This window comes from Passer domesticus, chromosome Z, assembly GCF_036417665.1.
Source record: "Passer domesticus isolate bPasDom1 chromosome Z, bPasDom1.hap1, whole genome shotgun sequence".
Classification (NCBI taxonomy): domain Eukaryota; kingdom Metazoa; phylum Chordata; class Aves; order Passeriformes; family Passeridae; genus Passer; species Passer domesticus.
Window position 1 is genome coordinate 80,222,085 of NC_087512.1, and position 20,606 is coordinate 80,242,690.

The 20,606-nt window shown below is 36.2% G+C and overlaps 1 long non-coding RNA gene across 4 annotated transcripts; it reads left to right on the plus strand.

Moving 5' to 3' along the window:
- Positions 1-321: 321 nt before the first annotated feature.
- Positions 322-20,369, plus strand: LOC135290669 (uncharacterized). 4 transcript variants are annotated; one of them, XR_010353438.1, is made up of 8 exons: positions 322-485; positions 1,145-1,307; positions 2,052-2,218; positions 8,901-8,990; positions 15,859-15,946; positions 17,133-17,249; positions 18,069-18,356; positions 19,245-20,369. It is a non-coding gene; the product is annotated as an uncharacterized LOC135290669 (long non-coding RNA). The 4 variants fall into 4 exon arrangements; XR_010353436.1 differs by having other exon boundaries at positions 8,901-8,975; XR_010353435.1 differs by lacking the exons at positions 322-485; positions 1,145-1,307; positions 2,052-2,218 and adding an exon at positions 6,758-6,948 and having other exon boundaries at positions 8,901-8,975.
- Positions 20,370-20,606: the final 237 nt, after the last annotated feature.

Here is a 20,606-nt window from a genome sequence, read left to right on the forward strand (position 1 = left end):
GTGTGGCAAAGGTGAGTGAATTTGGCAATACACACAGTGATCTAGGCTATAGTTACAAAACAGATTAATAACTAGAATTTAAGGAAGAGTGAGCATGGACAGTGTCTGAATATCTAGAATTCTACACCCTTGATTTTCCAGCAAATTGGAAACCCATGGGCCATCCTGAGGCTGTACTAAACATAATTCCTGTAAAAGAATGATAAACTAAGATAAAAATAATAGTTTTAATCTGGAACACAGGATTATTCAAGAATGTTAGGATTTTTAGGAATGACAACAAGCTCTGATGGATTTATTTTCTCATCTCATGCATCTCCTCAGTGAATTTTTGGAACAACATCCTAACATGTCACAATAGAGAGAATTGTCAGCCAGCCAAGATGCTGAACCAATCAGAGCAGGATACAAATATATTTCTCCCTATGCAAGATAGATTTCTTACTCAAACTGAAGGAGAGATTCACAGCACTAAAGTTGACTCTGTAAGATTCGCGGTAGTACAACAAAGAACAAACTTTTCTTTTGCTGAACCCATAGGAAAAAAATGTCCCAGCTGAGAGCTGTAAACCAGCCTGGCTGCAAAATTTAAAAGAGGCAAAATCGTGCTTTAATGAAATATTTCTGAAATTCTACTAAACACCAGTTAAATATCTTTACAAAGTGATGATCTGGTGTTGGTGAAGCAGGAATTAACTTTCTCTGCCACATGGCCATTCTTGCATGGCCCCAAAAATTCTGGTACCTGTAACGTGGTATCTGCTAAATGAGGCATTTCCTCCTCTGTAATTATTGCCCATAAAGTTAAAATTATCCAGCTGAGAGAAAAATGCCTCTGTGCAGACCAGAAAAACTGGAGACATTTGAATCAATGTGAATTTCACAAGATTTCACTAGAAATGCACATTTTGATCCCATCTAAAATGCTTTCTTCGAGATCCAGTAGCCACAGGAAGCCCCTCTACAAAATTGACAAAGTTTAACAAGATGATTCCTTTTCAGCTGAACCCAAATGCGATTGAATCTTTTTTTAATTCTCCCTTTTCTTATCTGCAGATAGGGCCACCCTTGACTGGCCACGTCAGCTTTGTATCACTTTGACCTCTTCATAATTCTGAGTTTAATTGGTTAATACATTCTATAGTTTCCCCATAGGTTAGCTGTGAATCTGCAAGTAGCTGAGCTTGAAAAGGGGTTTCAGGCACCATCCTGTATTTGTGAGTGCTGGAAATGGCAGAGATGTGTAGAGCACCCCTGATCACCAGAGAATGTGTAAAGCAACAGAATTCCCCTGGTCTCCTCACCTGGTAAAAGCTCTGACGTGAACAGAAAATGCAACTACATTAACATCCTACCGTGGAGATAATTGCAAATAATTTTAACTATACCTAATGGGCTGAAGAGTGGGGCTTTTTGTTGTTCTTGCCCTTTTTTTTATATAATTATATTTATTTGTTGTTGTTTTGCTTTGGGTTTTTTTGGTTGGTTAGTTTTGATTTTTTAGGGGTTTTTTGGTTTTTGTTTGTTTGGCTTTTTGTTTGTTTGTTTTGGTTTCTTGGTTTTTTTTTTTTGTTTGTTTGTCGGTTTGGGGTTTTTTGTTTGGAAAATGCCTGGTAGAAAAAATGATACTGAAGTACTGGGAAATTTATGCTGCCTTAACCTGCAAAAAGGTGATAAAGACTGGTTTCTACAAGATAAAATGATTCAGAAATCTGTGAAATGTAACTAGTGTAATGCACTACTGTGTAATGCACTAGTAATGATATTACATTAATAATCTTTACCAAAAAATACTTTTAGGGTATTACCTTCCCCTGAATCAATACCTTACTGCTATCTAGAATATTCTCAGTGTCTTTTTTATCCCTTTTCAGGCAGTGAAAGAACTGTTTTTACCATTTTCTGGCAAATCACACATTTCCTCTTCTACCGATGGAACTGTCCTGTTTTAAAAAAGTCTAATTCAGTGTAGCATTATGTGATAATTTATACTGCAATATCATAGCTAAAAGCATCTCCTTACATGTAACTTTATAACTTTTTACTTTCAGCAAAGCACAGTTATAGGAAATGTAGATACAAGAGTTCCCCAGAGTCATAAATATTACAAGGAATCGAGCCCTTGACTGAGTTGACTTCAATATCTATGAAACAGCCACAATAATATGTTTCAGCAATTTCTTCATACTGAGAATTTGAGTCAACTACTTTTCATCAGGTACAGGCTTCAATTCTAAATATTAAATTGAATAAATAAGCCTAAAGATGAACAAATTAAATGCTATAAACTGAACAGATTAGGTGAAATAAGCCATGAACAGCAGTAGCTCTCAAGGGTCTTGATACATCATAATTAATTTTTAAAGTACATTATGTTGTTTTCCTACTGAATACCTTGAGGTAAAATGGAAGAAAGCACTGGTATAAAATAAAAAAAAGAGGATTTTCTTTTTTTCTGCAGCTGAAGGATTTAACATGAGTTGTAAATTTAGTCATGGAGAGATAGTTCAGCCTGTGGTGGGAACAGGTTTTTGGTTTTACATTCATCTTACTTGGTAATGAGAAGTAGCAGAGAATAAGTGTTGTGAATATTTGTTACTGAGTATATAAAAACAATTAGAGAGTGTTCAGTCCCCACAGTACTGATGAGAGGTTTACATTATTTTGCTTTTTTTGCCTTCCTGAAAGAGAGTCTTTCACTTCTAGATTTAAAATTTGGGATGTGGATATTTATGCAGTGATGATTAAAAAAAAAAAACAAAACAAAAAAAAACCACCAAACCTTCATCTTGTGAGATGGATGCTTTTAAACTAAAAAAATTGCAACCAAAAAAAAAAATAACATCTAAAAGCCATTAATTTTTTTTTTAAATTAAAATTAAAAAGTTCAAAAATAAGGTGGTACACCAAATACTTGCTGCTGACAAAGGTTCAGATATTTTTCATATAAGGAATTCTGGTGAGAGCCCACACTCCATTGTTATTACTAATAAATATGATAATGTAAACAATAAACCCAATACTATTTTCCGACTCTTATTTTCAGTTCTGGAATATCTCTAGAGTTTTAAGCTATCACTAATTCCTAAGAGCAACATTCAAATTTGTGGGGAGGAAAAAAAAAAGCTAGTTCAACTTCTTCAAGTAATTGACCCTGATGAATTGGTCTAAGAGCTTCTGCTTGGGTTAATTAATGTGCAAATCAGGATTAAATTTGACCTTATCATCTCACATTTTTTATCCAGAAAGTTTCTGGTGAAGCACCAGCATTTGAAAAGAGTAATCAAAGAAATACCAAGTTATATTTTGCAAGGCCCAGACCCATTAGTCAGGGTGTTGGGAACAAAGGCTGCTCAGCTTCTGGTCAAACTCTGGTCGGTGAAATGTTGGTTTACAGTTTAACAGAGTGCCTGATGTGATTATCAGAGGTGCACATCTATTAAGGTCTGGCACCCAAAGGTGAAATAAAAGATCTGAGGTTCTGGCTTTTTCTCTGAAACATTGTCTGAATAAAGCTGGAGGGAGTTCAGGAAATCAAAGTGTCAGCACAGGGGGAAGAAGATTTCTTTCAATAACAGAAATCATGTGTTTTTTCAAGTTTTGGATTTTTTTCCCCCCCCTTTTTTTTTATTCTTGTAATATTTTACTGACAAAGAGCAAATTTATGTGGGAGTACAGCAACATTATTTCTATTGAGGAATAAGATGTAGCAGGCAGATAATCATCCCAAATAATTAAGTAAGAAGAATTTCAGCAGTGGAAAACACAAAATTCTTAAGATTTGGGGTGAAACTTGTGGCTGAATCATTTCACCTCATTGGGACACAACACAATGTGTGGAACTCTGGAGCTGCAGCAGTTGGATTGGGAAAGGAAAAATACTTTAAAAACCCTGGAGGTCAATGTAGAGCCAGGAACAGTCAGGAGTGATTGCAAGCTGGCACATTCATCCTTCTAGGAAACCAGAATTTATTTCAAAGGTCAGGTATATATATATACAGTACATATACATATGTACTATTTCAGTATATTTTCTGACAAATTATGTTTTTTCCAGAAATGCAAACTCTCCAGCTTGAGCCATCTGCCTCACTGACTGGCATTGTTAAGGTGCTCCAGAAAATTGTGTGGGTGTTGATAGAAGGGGGCCCTGCAGTTGGAGTGAAGGGATTCAAAGTCTTCTGGAGGGAGTGTTTTAAGGGACTCTTTCATGTAGAAATTAATTTACCAGACTAGCCAAGTAAATTCTGCTATAAATGTGATGTTTTCTCATTACAATCTGCCTTAGCATTACTCAGTGAAGTACAGTGCTTTCACAAGACCATCTTCTGTTTTATTTCACTGTTTGATTCCTTGGGTACAGATAAGGGCTACACGTTAATCATAAGAAGTAAATAAAACAGATATTTTTACAGGTTTACTTTGCTTAAGGTACTGTTAAAAGTTCTAAAAAACAAAACCAGGAGTACTATATACATTTTCCTTATTATTCAGAAACCTTCTCAGTTCAAAAGCAGCTTTCTGGAGATCAATTTTCTTTTGTTTTTGTTTTGGTTTTGGTTTTGTTTTTTTTTTTGGTTTTTTGTGAGACTTTTCTGGGGTTTGGGGGGCTTTTTTGTGGGCTTTTTTTAGTTTTGGCTTGGTTTTCTGGTTTGGTTTTATATTTTTGTGCGGTTTTTTTTTGTTTTGAGGTTTATGTGTGGGGCTAGTTTTTTGTTTGTTTTGGTTTTTTCTGGTTTTTGTTCATCTTGCTTTGGGTGGTTTTTGTTTGTTTTCATTGTGTTTTTTTTTGTTTTGGTTTGTGGAGAACTTTTTGTTTGGTTTTGGGTTTATTTTTGGGGGATTTTGTTTTTTTTTTTGTGTTTGGGGAGTTTATTATTTGTTTTTTGCGTTTTTTTTTGCTGTCGATTTTTTGTCGTTTTTGCTTTTTGTTTTTTGTGGGGGTTTTTTGTTGGGTTTTTGTTTCTTTGTTTTTGTCTTTTTGTTTTGTTTTGTTTTTTCTTCAAGAGAAAGTTTTCCATGAGTTTGAGGATGCAGAATGTTTTCCAGAATATTTCCCACAGTCTGATTGCTGTCACTCATTCATCCCCCTACAAAATCACAACAAAAGTAATTTGATTCACGTTTTATTTCTAAAATTTCTGCTGACAGTCCTACCATAGTGCAAAACATCTTGTCTCTAAGCAGTACTGATGAAAGAGACATTTTACCACAAATTTTTGAGAAAGTTCTTACATATTAAAGGAATTCCCCCCAAAAAAATGTCATTTTCAAGGCTGTGCCTATTTCATCTTGGATAGGGCACAGAAAATTCCCACTGAGCATGGTGCCAACCCACTTTTAGTAGCAAAACAGACAAATGTGTTTTCAATAAATAATATTAAGTATTCCTTGTTTATTAATACCAAATTGTGGCAGCAGGACCAAAGATTGTAAAGAAATATATAGGAAAATTGCAGTTATTGCAAGTCGTAACATCCAGGTTATGATATACAGTTAGGTTTGTGTAACTGATAAAAATATACACCTAAATCTAGTAAATGAGGCAGAATCCAGAGACATGAGCCATGGCTGGGCTTTGCAGCTGGTGAAGGGCCAGTTGTGTGGCACACAGATAAATAATGAACTCTTCCAGAGATTTGGAGACAAGTCTGGAGAAAAAGTATATATGTTACATAATTTTATATTTTTATTATTACATTATTATATAATTTATACAGCTGCCATGTCATGTCATACGGACATATAATAAAATCAGAATCAGAAATGCCGTTATAGATATCGATACAGATTATACAGAGAGGAAGTCAGAGGGATATTACACAGACAGACAGATACAAATATAGATAGAGATATGTATATACAGAGAGAAATATGGATATATAGATAAATACTGTCATAGATGGATATAGATATATATATGCAGGTGATATATATTTGGATAGATATAGGTATAGATATAGATATAGATATAGATATAGACAGATATAACTAGACACAGTTTATATATATATTTGCTGATATAGATATCAACAGAAATCCAGATAAACAGAATAATTTATTCAGGTTGGAAAAGCCCTCCCTGCCCATGGAGTGCCAGCTGGGCCCCATCCCCACCTTGTCCCCAGCCCAGGGCTCTGAGTGCCACTGCCAGGTGACACCTCCAGGGATGGGCACTCCAGACCCCCCTGGGCAGTGCCAGGGCAGTTCCTGAGCCCCCTTTCCATGGGGAAATTCCTGCTGTGCCCACCCTGAGCCTGCCCTGGCCCAGCCTGAGGCCGTTCCCTCTGCTCCTGTCCCTGTTCCTGGGAGCACAGCCCGACCCCCCGGCTGTCCCCTCCTGGCAGGAGCTGTGCAGAGCCACAAGGGCCCCCTGAGCCTCCTTTGCTCCAGGCTCAGCCCCTTCCCAGCTCCCTCAGCCTCTCCTGGGGCTCCATTCCCTTCCCAGCTCCCTCAGCCTCTCCTGGGGCTCCATTCCCTTCCCAGCTCCGTTCCCTTCCCTGGCCCCGCTCCAGCCCCTCCATTCCCCGTGTGAGGGCCCAGAGGTGACCCAGCACTGGAGCTGTGGCCTCAGCAGGGCCAGCACAGGGCCGGGCACTGCCCCGCTCCCGCTGCCACCCACGGCTGGCACAGCCCAGGGGCCATCGGCTCTTGGCCGCCTGGGCACCCCTGGGCTCTGTCCCAGCTTCCCAGCCCCTGTGTCCCACCCTGGAATTCAGGGAGTTGGTGTGACACAAGGCAAGACCTGGCACTTGGCCTTGTTGGCCCTCACACCGCTGGCCTCGGCCATGCTCCGGCCTGTCCTGGTCCCTCTGCAGAGCCTGCCCGCCCTTGATTTTCTGATTCGGTGATCTGATAATCAGAGTCTGATTGAAATTTTTACTCTAGAATTTTCCTTGTTATTACCATGACTGGTCTCTTAGCATTTTCTTGTCTCTTTATCATCAGGTAAAAAAACTATAAATACTATAAATTTTGCAACAATATCAGAGTACCTAAAACTCTCAAGAACTCTTACTCTCACTCATAAAGATGCCAGATACATCTATATAATTGCTACTGCAACACTTGTATTAAAAATACTATTGACAAAAAGGGTGCAGTATTTTGCAAACAAAAGAGAGACACACATGCCACAAATTCATTATTCTTACATTGCTTATATAAAAAAGGAATTTTTAACAGCTAAGATAAACTAATTATAATCTGAAATCTCTGACAATTAACACAATTATACCACAGACTTTCATATGTAGGGATCCTTAGAAACAATGCAACAAATAAAAAAATATTCCATGGAACAAAGAAACAAACACAGCACATGTACAAAACCTTTATTGGTTTCTGCTACAGAGATTGAGATATTCTCTTATTTACTGGCAACTACCAGTAAATGAAGTTTTGCAACTTCAAAATCAAAACCTGCAGTCTGGATGTAATGTGATGTAAAATGTAAAAAACATTTATTCCACCAGCATATTTCTGATTTCAGAAATAAAACTCACACAGGCAGAGAGGGTTCCTGCTCTGAGAGAACAATTGAATTAATAAATTGTCGCAAATATCTAAACCATATTTATAGTTTGGCTGTAGATGTAAAAAGTTTGTTTTGTTGTCCTTATAACTTTAGTGTTTATTTGCATTTCTTTAAATCTTTATTGAACCAGGTAATTTCATGAGCCATAGGAGCATCTGGCTCTTAATTCTCTTTGCTGTCCTCAAAGTTGTGCTCCCTCTGTGGAGCAAGATATTAAGGTGGAATAAAGGTTATTGGCACTTCAGCAAATTATGAACAAAACTATTCTCCATTTACCTTTTCCTTTCTGTTTCAGAGCACGTCACTCAAGAAATGCAAAAAACCTACCGTTCTTGTGTTTGCTTCAATGTCCTAGTGGAAAATGTTTCTCCTGAAAAAGAAAGAATTTCCTCATCTGAATTTTCTATTTTTCTTTAAACAAATAAATAGAAAAAAACCCCATTATTTCTTCAATGTTCTCCATAATTAACACAATAAATTTTATGGTGGCCATCCTTAGAAGAAATAAAAATAATTTCCTGTCTAGTCATATATCTACTAAGAATGCCATAAGGGCATACAGTTCTGTCTCAAAATAAACTCAATGACCTTTTGAGTTCTGCACCAAAATTAATTTCTTTATTTATCTGATAAATTTACAATTTTAATTATTGTATGTGTCTTTGTTCATGCAAGTTTTCTGGCATACTGATTTTTTAATCAAAATTATTTCTTTCTATAACTTAAGCCTATTACTATTTTTTCAAGGCAATGTTTGAGAATTTAAAGTCATTACTTCATCTCTTTGATTTGCTGACAAAGGTGGACATTTCCACTGGAATAACAGTACCATTTTTCTTTCAACATACATTCAAACATTTCATGTAGCTTGACTTACAGTTTGCATTGGGAAAAGAAACAAGGAAAAAAGGGATACAAAAACAAAATTAAAAAGAATTTCAGAAAGACAAACAAGCATTTATTGTGTTTACTATGAATTAATCTTATCATAGTACTACTCAAGCATTGTGCTCTAATTTGGGGCTATTTGTAAAACTGTAACCAGCCCAGTAATATGATCATTAATATGTATTCATGCATGGAAATTTATTTAAAAAAACCCCATCAAATTAAAAATATAATCATATTGATAGAAAGGAGCAATTAGCAGAAAAGTCTTGTCAGCATAAAACTTAAAAAGACCAAACAGAACTAAACAAAACAAATTAAAAAAACCAAAAACCAAAAACCCCCAAAACCCCAAACAAACAACAACAACAAAAAACCCCAAACAAACAGAAACAAAAACCAAACAAAAAAAACCCCAAAACATTTGGACTTACTTAAAACTAGAGGCTGAGAAATATTGTTCTTGTCTTTGCAGGTGGGATGACAAGGCTTTGATACTTAGGTCAGATGGGAAATTCTCAGAGTCTCAGTGACAAAATATGAGCACAAGGTAAAATAAGCAAAGGTAAAACAAATACTAAATTTGTCTTTTATCTGTTTTAGCTGAGCTTCACAAGCTTGGTCTGGAACACTGACACCTGAATTTATCAATGACATTTCACAGCCTTTGATTACCCCCCGTATTTTTTTCCTGCATTAATATTCCTACAAATAGTACCTACTAAAACCTGAGTATTCCCACTTCCACTTTCCACATTTCAAAATACTTTGCTTTGGTTGTTTTTTGGTTTTGGTTTGGTGGTGGTTTTTTGTTTTTGTTGTTGTTGGGGTTTTTTTATTTTGTTTTGTTTGTTTGTTTGTTTTTTTAACAAATAGCATTCTGTCATTATTATGGTATACAGAGCTACTACTAACAATTTATACACTGTGAAATTTTCTTCCCACCTCAACATTTTGCAAAAATAAGTCTATCAATCCTCACATACTTTTCTGAGTTTCAGTCATTTTTATTGGAGCACGGAATAACCAACTTTCAAGTTGCTTATATGAAACAACCAACTTTCATAGCATCAAGTGATATTGAATAAGTTGTTCAGAGTGATCCCTACACTCTTCTAACAGCATATTAGTGCATTTTCTTATTGAAAATATTTAAATATGTGTGGAAATATGTTAGTGGACCGACAATATGTAGCTTAGGTAGCATCATTAATTGTTGGGAAAAGATTCAAGAAATTCAAATGCAATTTTAAAAATCACTTGTCCAAATATTGCCTGATTCTTGTGATTTTATCTTTATAAATATCTTCAGATGATTGGTGATCTCAACACATAACACCTTGGTTTTGTTGTTTTTCTTCTGTTGCCACAAGTTTCCTTTTAGATATTGCTTTACAAGCCAGAGATATTATTTTCACAGTGAAATTATATAAAGAATACAAAGCATATAAGAATATTTCTATTCCTGTCCATTGCAGCAATCAGAAATGTGTTTCTGCACTCGCTCTTTGTACTTCTGCATAATTATTTCTAGAAGTTGTGGGCTGGGCCCTATATAGCCTCTCTAGGGGGGAAATAATACATAGATTACAGATACCTGTCATCTCAAAACAGGAATGTAATCTTAAATAGTAATAATAATAATAACAACAATAATAAAAATATTCTAAAACTAATAAGACAAGAACAAAAATAAAACAACCTTGGCAGCTATACAGAAGAACTAAAGGAATCATAACTTCCAAACCTGTCATAACTTGTGATGTGAAAATGTTTTGGGGTTTTTTTTGTTGTTGTTGCTTGCTTTAAAAAGTAGTAATAATCCTCTAAGAGAAATTATCATGAGCCAAAATTTTTGCCAAAACTTACACAATGCAGTAAATAGAGAAGTCAATATCTGGAAGGATAAAACCAAAGATTTAAGAAGGTTTAAATTTTTTGAGCATCACATGAATGAACTGGACACAAAAAAAAAAAAAAAAGGCAAAATACAAAACAACAACAACAACAACAACAAAGCAAGCAGACAAACAAAACACAAAACCTAAACCAAAAATCCAACATCACCAAAACAAACCAAGCTTCATGGAGTATGGATTTTAAAAGTATGAGAATAAAATCTGACTGAAAGTGCCTGAAACTAAAGGTTTCTTCAAGGACATTGAAGAGAATGTAAAAACTTGAATTATTCACCTTCCTTTTACCTGGTATCCTCCTACAGGTTGGTGTCCTTACCTGGGATGGGGAAGACCTGTGCTGTGTTCTTCTTTACCCATATGCACATCTTTATTCTCCTGACAGATGCTTTCAGCCCTAATATTTAAAGGAAGCACATGGAGAATTTGAATGCCTTTGCTGGATTTCTTAAAGAGATTATTTTGTATTTATTTTAGAAGAGTACAGAGAGACCTTTCTGAGGTCCTGTATTGGAGTGGGTTCCCCACTGCCAGAGTGCCTGGGAAGGACTGACCCTGACAGCTTATGGAAAAACACTCTTTCTTAATAAAAAATCATGGCAGGTTAAGGTTTGAGGATTGCTGGTGATAGAATCTGTCTGCAAAAATGTGTTCAGAGCAGCAGGCAGACAGCTCTAATCCTCAGGAAGAGCCACTTTGAGACAAACTTTAATGGGATTACACTGTGGTTCTGTAGTAGTTTTGGTCAGGTTGAGATTTGAGATTTTGCCCACTGAACCCAGAAGCTCTGCTGGGACTTCTCCCCCTTCTCAAGGGGGGAGAAGTCCCAGCAGTCTCTTGCTTTTATGTGGGTTTTTTTCACATTTAAGTGGAGCTCAAGTGACTCTAGTTGTGCATCATGATCAGTGAGGGGTGGTTGTACCTTGCAGTCAAGTAACTTTAGGGTGGGTGTTCACATCAGCATTAAATCTGGGGTGATTTTGGGATAGAGATCCATGTCAGCATTACATCTGGGTGATTTTGGGGTGGAGGTGATTTTGGGACAGAGATCCAGGTCAGTATTATATCTGAAGTAACTTTGAGAAGGGTGTCCATGTCAGTGTTACCTCTGAAGAGAGGTTTTTTCCATGCTTGGTGCCTCCTTTTACCTCCCTTGGCTGACAGCTTATATGTGGTTTGTCAGCTACCAAAACCCACCACATTCCATCTGGAGAATACCACATTTACCCCAATAATTTCCCTACAGTTATAACTGTGTCTACAGCTTTCCACTTTTCTTCAATTTTAACCACAGCCTTTTTTCCAGATGTATTTTTCAGGGGGGGAAAAAATAATCAGAAGCTTGCTTTCAAATTCAGGTACTATATATCCCCTCCCATAAATATTCAAATTGGTTTTCAAAGTCCCATAGGATACTTGAGACATAGACTATTGATATTCCTAGAAGTGTACTCCAAATTACATGTATGCTCTTGAAAATTCTGTTCTATCTCTTTCAATACATGTTTGCAAGAAAAAAACCTATTTCCCACATGCTATCCCTGAGCTCCACATTTAGTTTTAACATTTAAAATTTGCCAGTCGTCTTGTACTTGCTATTTACATAAATTAACCAGAAGAAAGCAGAAGTAACATCATATGACTTATGTAACCAGTCAACACATCCTGAATTATGAATATTTATAGCAACATCTTTGTGCACTAGACATGAAAGAGAAAATTTCACATAGAAATTAATGAATATTTGTGAGCAACTCTTAGTGGTGAATTTCACAATCCATTTGCAAACAACATGCAGGAGAAGAAGCAGTGAGTGTTAATGAATATTAATTAGTGCTCCTTCTTTTGTCTGACATACAGACTCTCTCCCCTATTCAGTAGAGTGGTATAGCTGCACCAGATGGCAAAATTTGGTTCACAATATGGGCAGAAATTGGTATTCATATTCACGTGTAGTCACATTGCAGTGTGCTCTCAAGTGCCATGTAGACAGGGATTGTATTTTGTATTTTGTGTTCCAGCTGCAGCAAGAGATGTCAAACTGCAGCACCAGTTCACTCTTTGAACTGAATTTTGGCTGTCAGAGTTTTTAGAAAGGTCACCCAAAACTGTGGGGGACATAGGCCAGAAGCAGAACTGACCAAACAAGCTTTGAAATACCTTTTAGTTTCATCAAATGCTTTCTGATGAGTTGTCATGAAAACTTTTTTTTTAAACTCAGGGGGAAATTTAAAAATCCTTGCTTTTAAAAGCTTGTACACCCTGACTGGTTTATCCAATCCAAGCTGGGTAAGCAAACTGTCTCAGGTGGGCAGGAAGAGAAAAACAATATGTAGATCAAAGATTCAAATCAGTGTCTGCAGGCTAAATTTGAAAACAAAGCAATGGGAATCCCACACCTTCCCATAAGAATATATGATTAATATTTCCTGCACCATCCACATCCACAGGTTGCATCTGCCCTGATTTCTTTATAAATAAAGATTAATAGAAGTTATGAGTGCAACATGGTGGGTTTTTTTCCTTTGTTGTTGTTTTTTGGGGTTTTTTTGGTTGGTTTTTTGTTTTTTTTGTGATTGCTTGTTTGTTTGTTTGGGTTTTTTGTTTTGTCTGTGTTTTGGGTTTTGTTTTTTGTTTTTTTTTTTTAAATTTAGATGGGTTTTCTCTCTGTATTCAAACTGAAAAACATCTGTAACCAAAAGCAGCTCAGGTTAGCTTGGCTTAGTTTCTTGTCTGAGGGTATCCATAAAGTTGTTTAAAATATATTTCTGAAGGAGGAACTAGTTTACAGACTGAAATATTCTGGATCTTAACCACAAATTGAAAGTTAAAAGTCCTCTTTTTGCTGCAAAAAAAAGAAGGCAATTACAGAAGTTACCACTTTGGATTTATGCCAGTTTGATACACATGGAATTCCCTCAAGAAAAAATATCCATCAGTCTTGATAAATTCAGCACTAGTGCAGACTTTTGTTATATGAAAAAAAAAAAAAAAAGAAATTAAAAGGCTTGTGTAGCACTAGAAAAATCCATGGATATAAAGGTAAATTTTGAATGACAAGAAGAAAAATTCAACTTTTGGGTCAGCTTGCAAATTATGTCTTTTAAGTGATGCTCTTACTGACCATTGTGGTCCCATCTGTTCACTTGGAGGGGGGGAACATCTATGGTGTTCATCTCTAACCATGCCAGTATCGCTGTCCTCCTGCTGATCTTTCTCTTCCCTAAGTGCAAGGTCCCTTTCCTCCAAATACACACAGACACTCCTCTTTCCTGACCCTGGGTATGACAAAGGGAAAAGAAGCAGTTGACATCTTTAAAAATCCCTGTAGTAGCCCTTAGGTGCAGAGCTGGGCATGGTGAGAACTGGACCTGCACAGATGATGCTGGCCCTCAGTTTTTATGCAGCTTCTTGGTGCTGTACTTGAGATGTCCTCACAGATTTGAGGCTTAAGTTATGTCTCAAGTGTGGTAAAAATTGAAATTCATCCATTTTTGGAGCTGTTTCTGAAGTTAATATATCACATGCATCTTTCCTGAGGTGGAAAACCTCCCCAGTTTCTCTCCAGTTGTCAGGTTGTCACCCTTGAGAACCTGTGAGAAGGAAAACAAAACATTCTATTGCAATACTAGGATAGGTTCAAAAATATTAACCAGCAAGTCATTTTAAACAAGCAATTTCCATGTGCATTTTGGTGGTTTTGTTTGTTTCAGGGGTTTTTTGGTAGTTTTATTTGGTTTTTTGTTTGTTTGGTTTGGTCTGGTTTGGGTTTTTGTCGATGTTGTTGTTGTTGGGGTTTTTTTTGTTTGTTTGCTTGGTTTTTTTGGTCTAATTTTATTACAGAATCTTAGAATCTTTCCCCATTGAATTAAAGCAAAGCTGATATTTTAGGAAAGCCTTTGATACCTGTGTGGATAATTCTCACATTCCCCCATGTCTCCCAGTGAGACATTTTTTATTTTAGGAAGGCAGCAGTGGGGAGCAAAGGAGTCTTACTGTTTAGTTAATCAGCTCCTGATACATTTCCAAACCAAAGAAATTAATTTTATCTTCTCACTATCAAAATCCAGAGGATTAAAAACACTGTTTATTTGGTGTGCTTGTGGCTGGCTGCACTCTTTTCAGGCAGAAACCATCCCTCCACCAGCTCTCTACCCTGCTCAGGTGTGCCTCAGTTTCCCCAAATGACCACTGAGGTTCCTTGGCAGAGCTTCTTCAATGCCTTGGAGTGGTGAAATACAGGATTTTCTGAATGAATACCCTGATAAATCTGAATTAAAAGAAACAATGCAGTGTCTGAAATGGGGACACAAGTCAGCATTCACACAGTTACACTCTCACTATCAAAAATTAGCAAAAATCCCCTAATTAATGATGTCTGTACCGAGACATCAGTAGTGAGTGAATGGAAGTCTTAATGTCTCAATTTCTAACTAGAACCTGCAAGTCTGATTCTGATCTTTTAAATTACTTTTTAATGATTGTTTTTAAGAGTCTGTGTAAGTAAAAGCAGAACAGGATATACGTCTTTGACTTCCTTATGTAGATTTGGTTTTACACCTCTATTCACCAAAGTTTTTGTTGTTGTTGTTGTCATTATTATTGTTGTTGCTGTTGTTGTTGTTATTATTATACACAGAACCCCCTATATCACCATGTTAAAAAGCATTTTTACACTTGAGAGCAGAAACCATCTTCAAATTCAGTTTTTACTAGAACTTCAAATGCTCCTAGAACTTTTCTGTAAATATCCCCCTGCAGGCTTTATATTTCTTAAAATGTTTGGCACCTACTAAGTCATACAATTCCATTTATTTCACTTCTAGGTCATCTTCCAGTATATAATGAAATCAAAGTCTATTTTGCCTCTGCAAGTAGATATATTTTTTCACAGTATTAATACTCACAGATGTAAAGCTCTTCTACAGATTACTTTGGGGTTTTTTTAATTGAATGACCTCCTAATATATAAATTGTGATGTTGATTCATTGATCTCTTCACAGCCATTCTGAGTACTAAAAAAGAAAAAAAAATACAGAAATGCAATATTTGAAAATCTATTTAAGAAACTATTAGACTTACAAAGAAGTATCTCAGAGTTTTAGTCCAGCCTACACCAAAACAGAGATTTAAACATGAAAAGTTCTGCATAATCCCATGTGCTTTGAAAACATGACAGCATGCCCAGCAGGGGAAGCAATACATTATTTTGGAGTATTCCTTAGGCAAGGGGCGGTGGTTAAAAGATCAGATTTTTCATGCCCTCATTCTGGTTTCAAACATATCCAAAAGTATTCATTCGACAATATTAACAATATTGATTTTTATTTCACAGTTAGCAGGAGGAAAATGTACAGGATCTCTAAAGTTTTCAAAGGGAATAAAAGACAATATAGAATTCACAGAGAGCTGCTCTATTTGATTCTTCAGAGAGTAAAACATAGAGCAAACACTCCACCAGACTCACTCCAGAAAATCCCCTCAACCTGCTGAACACATTTGTTTTTTCATTTCAGAACAAGAGGCAGAACTGATTCCACAATTCTGGGATGGTCTGTGGAAGTTCAAGAACACCCAGAGCTGGGCAGTGTCAGAGTTTAAAGGGTATAATTCACTTTAAAAAACATTGATGAGGCAAAAAGTTTAGAGCGTAGCACACCTATAAAATTCCTGTTTTTCTCACTGATCATCTCTCCATAGCAATTTCAGATGCGAAGCACACAGTTCAATTTGCTTATATAGCAGTGTCCTCTGCAGATACTGATTTATTTACAATGTGAATAAATAAGATTGTTGATGTGTTGTATGAGTTCATCTCAAATATAGATAAACATGAGGGGGTTTAGAAGACATTTTAAAATGTATTTCAAAAAGGGGCACCTCAAGGCACTGCCATTTGCAACCCACAGGGAATACACAGATTATGTTTTTCAATGCAATACTTTCATAAAGCCTTTTGGTACTCTTTGTTTCTGTGCACAGAGAGACAATAATTGCAAGAGGCAGCACTTGTGGAAAATGACATTTTGCAGAAGCAGGAGCAAAATGTTCTTTCTTCTTGGAAATGCTGTAGCTCCACTTTTTGTTCCATATATTGGGCTTTTTGTAAAGTCTTGCCTTTCCTAGAGCCAATGTAAAGCCAACACAACTGAAATTGAATTAACTGTAGCTTTTTCCCATGTTGTAAAATATATTAAAAAAAGGTTCCTATCTGTTGTGAACCCTGACATGAATCATCCAACAGAAAATGAAAATACAGAAGCTGTGCAGTGCCCTAATGACTGACCCATTGAATGAGTGCAACTAAACTGGAGATTTAGATATAAGCAATTTTATTGTTAAACACAACGTTGTGTCTTCAAAAAGAATTTGAGTTTATAGTTCACACTTACTAAAGGAGAAATGCAAATTCTAGTCAGATATAAGTTAGACATCTTTTGGATAGGGTGAGGGCTTTGAATTTTTCTCAAGAAATTTAGAGGGAAAAAAAATTGCTGCTATTGAAATTCCTTTCTGGTTTGTTTAATCTTAAGAGACCTGTCAGGGCCAGGAGTTGAACTGGATGATCTTGGTAGTTCCCTTCCAGTTCAGAATATTCTGTGATTCTCTGAGAAGATATTTATAGAATTTTAGAAAATAATATTTTAGGGAAAAAAAAGTCAGCAATTTGTATGCATAAGTCATATTTTATGAAATTACATTTGCACTTTGAAAATATAATTAAATCAGGTACCAACCCTGTTATTTGCTCTTGCTTTCCTTCCTCATTATCTTCTCTAATGTTTTCTAGGTAACTGTCCTCTAAAAAGAGAAGAAAAAAATACTATACTGAAAATAAATCAATGTTGGTAGATTACATTACAACTGAATCCTCAGTTTCTACAGGTGATTCTTCAAGTTGTTTCAGGTTTGTTCAGGTTATCAGAAATATTATGGGGGGAAAGTTCAAGTGACCGATGAGTGCACGCCTGTGTAAAATAAAATTCCTGCTGCCTTTATCTGCACTCATTTTGGAGTCCTTTTAGTATTTCCCCCAAATTCAATCTTCTGGCACTTATGCATTCACAGTCAATAAATTTCAAACATTTATCACATTGACTGGAGATTTCAGAGCACTGAGGTTCCAATTTGTTTTCTGCTGAGCCAAGGTTTTCTATAAAAACAAGAGCTTGCAGAACTCTTCAGCGCGGCGTTAATCTTTCACACGAATAATGACTCAAAACTAAATCAACATCTGAATTTTGAGACAGTTTTAAGAGTCTCCCATCAAAAATGAAAAAAAAAAAATCTTTGGTCCTTGTCAGGAACAACACACAATTTCTTGGGCAGGTATTTATATTGTTTGAAAGTAATCTTGAACGTGAGATTACTTTTATGCCTGCAAACGCCCTGCGGTAGCATTTTCAAAAGGCTATTAAAATTCATAGAAATATCAGATTTATGTATCTTCCAGCTGTTTCATCTTATAGAAAGGATCAGGAGGCTATTTGTTTTAAAGCTCTTTGGGCTGTTCCTTTGGGTCAGGGTTCTAGAACTCTTTTTTTTTTTTGACTCCTGTCACCAGTTCCCAAAACCACCCTTAAGGTTCCCTCAACCCTTCCTCCCCCTCCAGCAGTTCTTTCTGGGACTCATTTTGCTACAAAAAGCAAAAGAATCCTGAAATCTCCTGTTTCAGGCTCAGAATTGAGCTCTTCTGTTCCCTGATTGTGTGTCTCTCTCTCCCTAGGGGTGGCAGAGGTGCTCTTTATCTCCATCTATACAGAAAATACACCTGTCAGCTGCATTAATTTTGTTCCTCAAGGTCACAATTAATTACCAGCTTATAACTGCAATGAGCCTTTAATACTAGCTGCACTAGCAAACACTAAAATGGTGTGAGGAGAGGGGAACACAAAGACATCCTCAAGCACAGAAACAGCTTTTAATAAAAAACCCCATCACTCCAAGATTCCAGAAATGCTGGAAACTACACAGGAAAGAGAAGAAAATTCCTAAGTGGCATGAGATAATTTCAGTAAGTCAGAATAATTCTTTTTTGTGTGGGAATCAATAGTGAATATTTACATCTACGCCACAGGGAAACAGCTTTTCAGTTCAAAAGTGATCACAGTTTGCTGTTGTAGGGGATTCCCCTAATCTTTCATTCATTCATAAAACGGAATTCCCACAGCTCTCTTTCCTATAAACTCTGAAGTGGAAAGGGAGGCAAACATTTGCCTAAGGAATGGGGTGTTCAATGTTTGATAAGAGTGTAAATTGTTCTCCTTTCAGACATTCCCATTACTTGAAGTAATGAAATGATAGAAAGAACTACTATTTACAGAGAGAGAGTCATTAAAATGAAATATTATGAAAATGTGATTGCACTGAGGTAGTAAATATTTTGATTGCCTCATGCAGTCAATTAACATTGCACTTTTAGCCAGTTCTTTGAAGTGGATTATGTTCATTTCTCCTGGTGTCTTAGAAGAGTAAAGACATCTGGATCATATAACTTGTGGAAAGTACTAGTGGTTTCTGATTAGTCTTGAAACCAGGATAAATTCAAACAGTTCATTTTTTCAGTTTGAAGAAGCTATCATTTCCTACACAGTACTGTTTATGCCCATAAACACATCAGAATATGCTGTAAAAATGACAACTGCAGGAAAAATTTAATTCAAAACCTTGTAGAAAGCTTGCAGGGTATATGTGTATATATATATGTCTAAAAAACAAGAGAGAGCTTACTAGTGACATTGCTGTTTAACAACACTAAGGAAGCAAGCGCTTTCAGATGTCAACCAGAGAGAATATGTTCTGAAATCTATTAATAAGTTTCAAGTGTGAGAAGTTGAACCTCACAGTGTTTTCTATCTAATTAGATGTGTGTTTTGTCAGAAATTTCTTTTCCTCCATTTAGGATTTTCAGACTATCAAGAAGGAATTACCATATTTAAGTGAATAAAGGGATGTCTGCATTATGACCTGCTCTTCACCTGCTGACATGGTAATAAAACATCAAGAAATTTAACATCAAGAAATAAAACACTGAGAAATAAAACATTAACCCCATTAAGAAGCACTAAGTAATCCAATGAGTGAGTGTGAAGAGCAAATTACCTCAGTGCCACAATTATGCATTAAGGAAAATTCTCAGGGTGCTACATTTGTTGAACTTGGCCACAACATATTTAATACAATATGGCAAAGGTAATATAATACTTAAATATAGGGGAAATGGGAAAAATGATAGAAAAAAAAATCCCTGTCCAAGTCTGCTTCCCTGAACAGCTTCTTTTAGATGTTCCATGCTTGGAAGTTGTAACATTTAGTATGAGAAAGTGCTTGTCTAAAGGTAGCTGATGCCACAGGAGGTTCCTTATCTTGCTTTTTGTGCTCTGTGTTAGAAATGAGCCTTGTGTTCATTCCTGCCACACTGGACTGATGCTCTTTGTGTTGAAATAAAGTCAGGTTTGCTGGAAAAGCTCTGCTCAGTCATGTCCTACAGTATTCCCTGAGCTCACAGGTACATTTTCCTTGTCCACCCTGAATCTTCTTCCATTTTACAGATTCCACCTCTTAGAATTTCAAGAGCCACAAGCTAGGCATTGGCAGATTGTTTAAATTTATTGTTTAGTTTTTGCTTGTAAATAGGACCTTCTTGTTTAACTAGAAGAAAACCATGAACTTTTAATGGTGCCAGATCTTATCAAGAGTCTGTAGACTTCTCACTGGGGATTTTTGTTTAAACAAAAGTTAGACAGTATTTCTAAAGATTATTTTCTGGCTTATGATGAATGTCCCAAGTTTTGTTTTGGTTTCTTTAACTGAAGTGTCTTCCAAGCTCAATCAAAACACTGAAACTTAACAGAGGAAGTTCACTCTTCATTTCTAAGATAGCTTGGACTGATTTCTGCAAGCCACTGCACTTTATTGAAAATAAAATGGAAATTTTTTTTCCATTTTCTACCATAATTGACCTCTCTTGTACTGATTTAAGAAAAGCATCTTAAGTTGATACAGATAAAATGTTATGACTAGCAAAAAAAAAAAAAAAAAAAAAAAAGGTTGACTATCTCAGCCCAGCAATTCTTAAAAAACCCCAAAACCCTGACTGTAGAACAGTTTCTTTCTGTTCATTTCACTCTAATAACACAGGAAGGAAGACAGGGATCAAAGTGTCAGATACAGGATTCTGTCATTCACCTTCTGATCCCTCTCTTCAAAGCCTGAGACCTCACAGAAGCAGCAATATCTTTTTGGAGAGTGCAGCAGGGAGAGA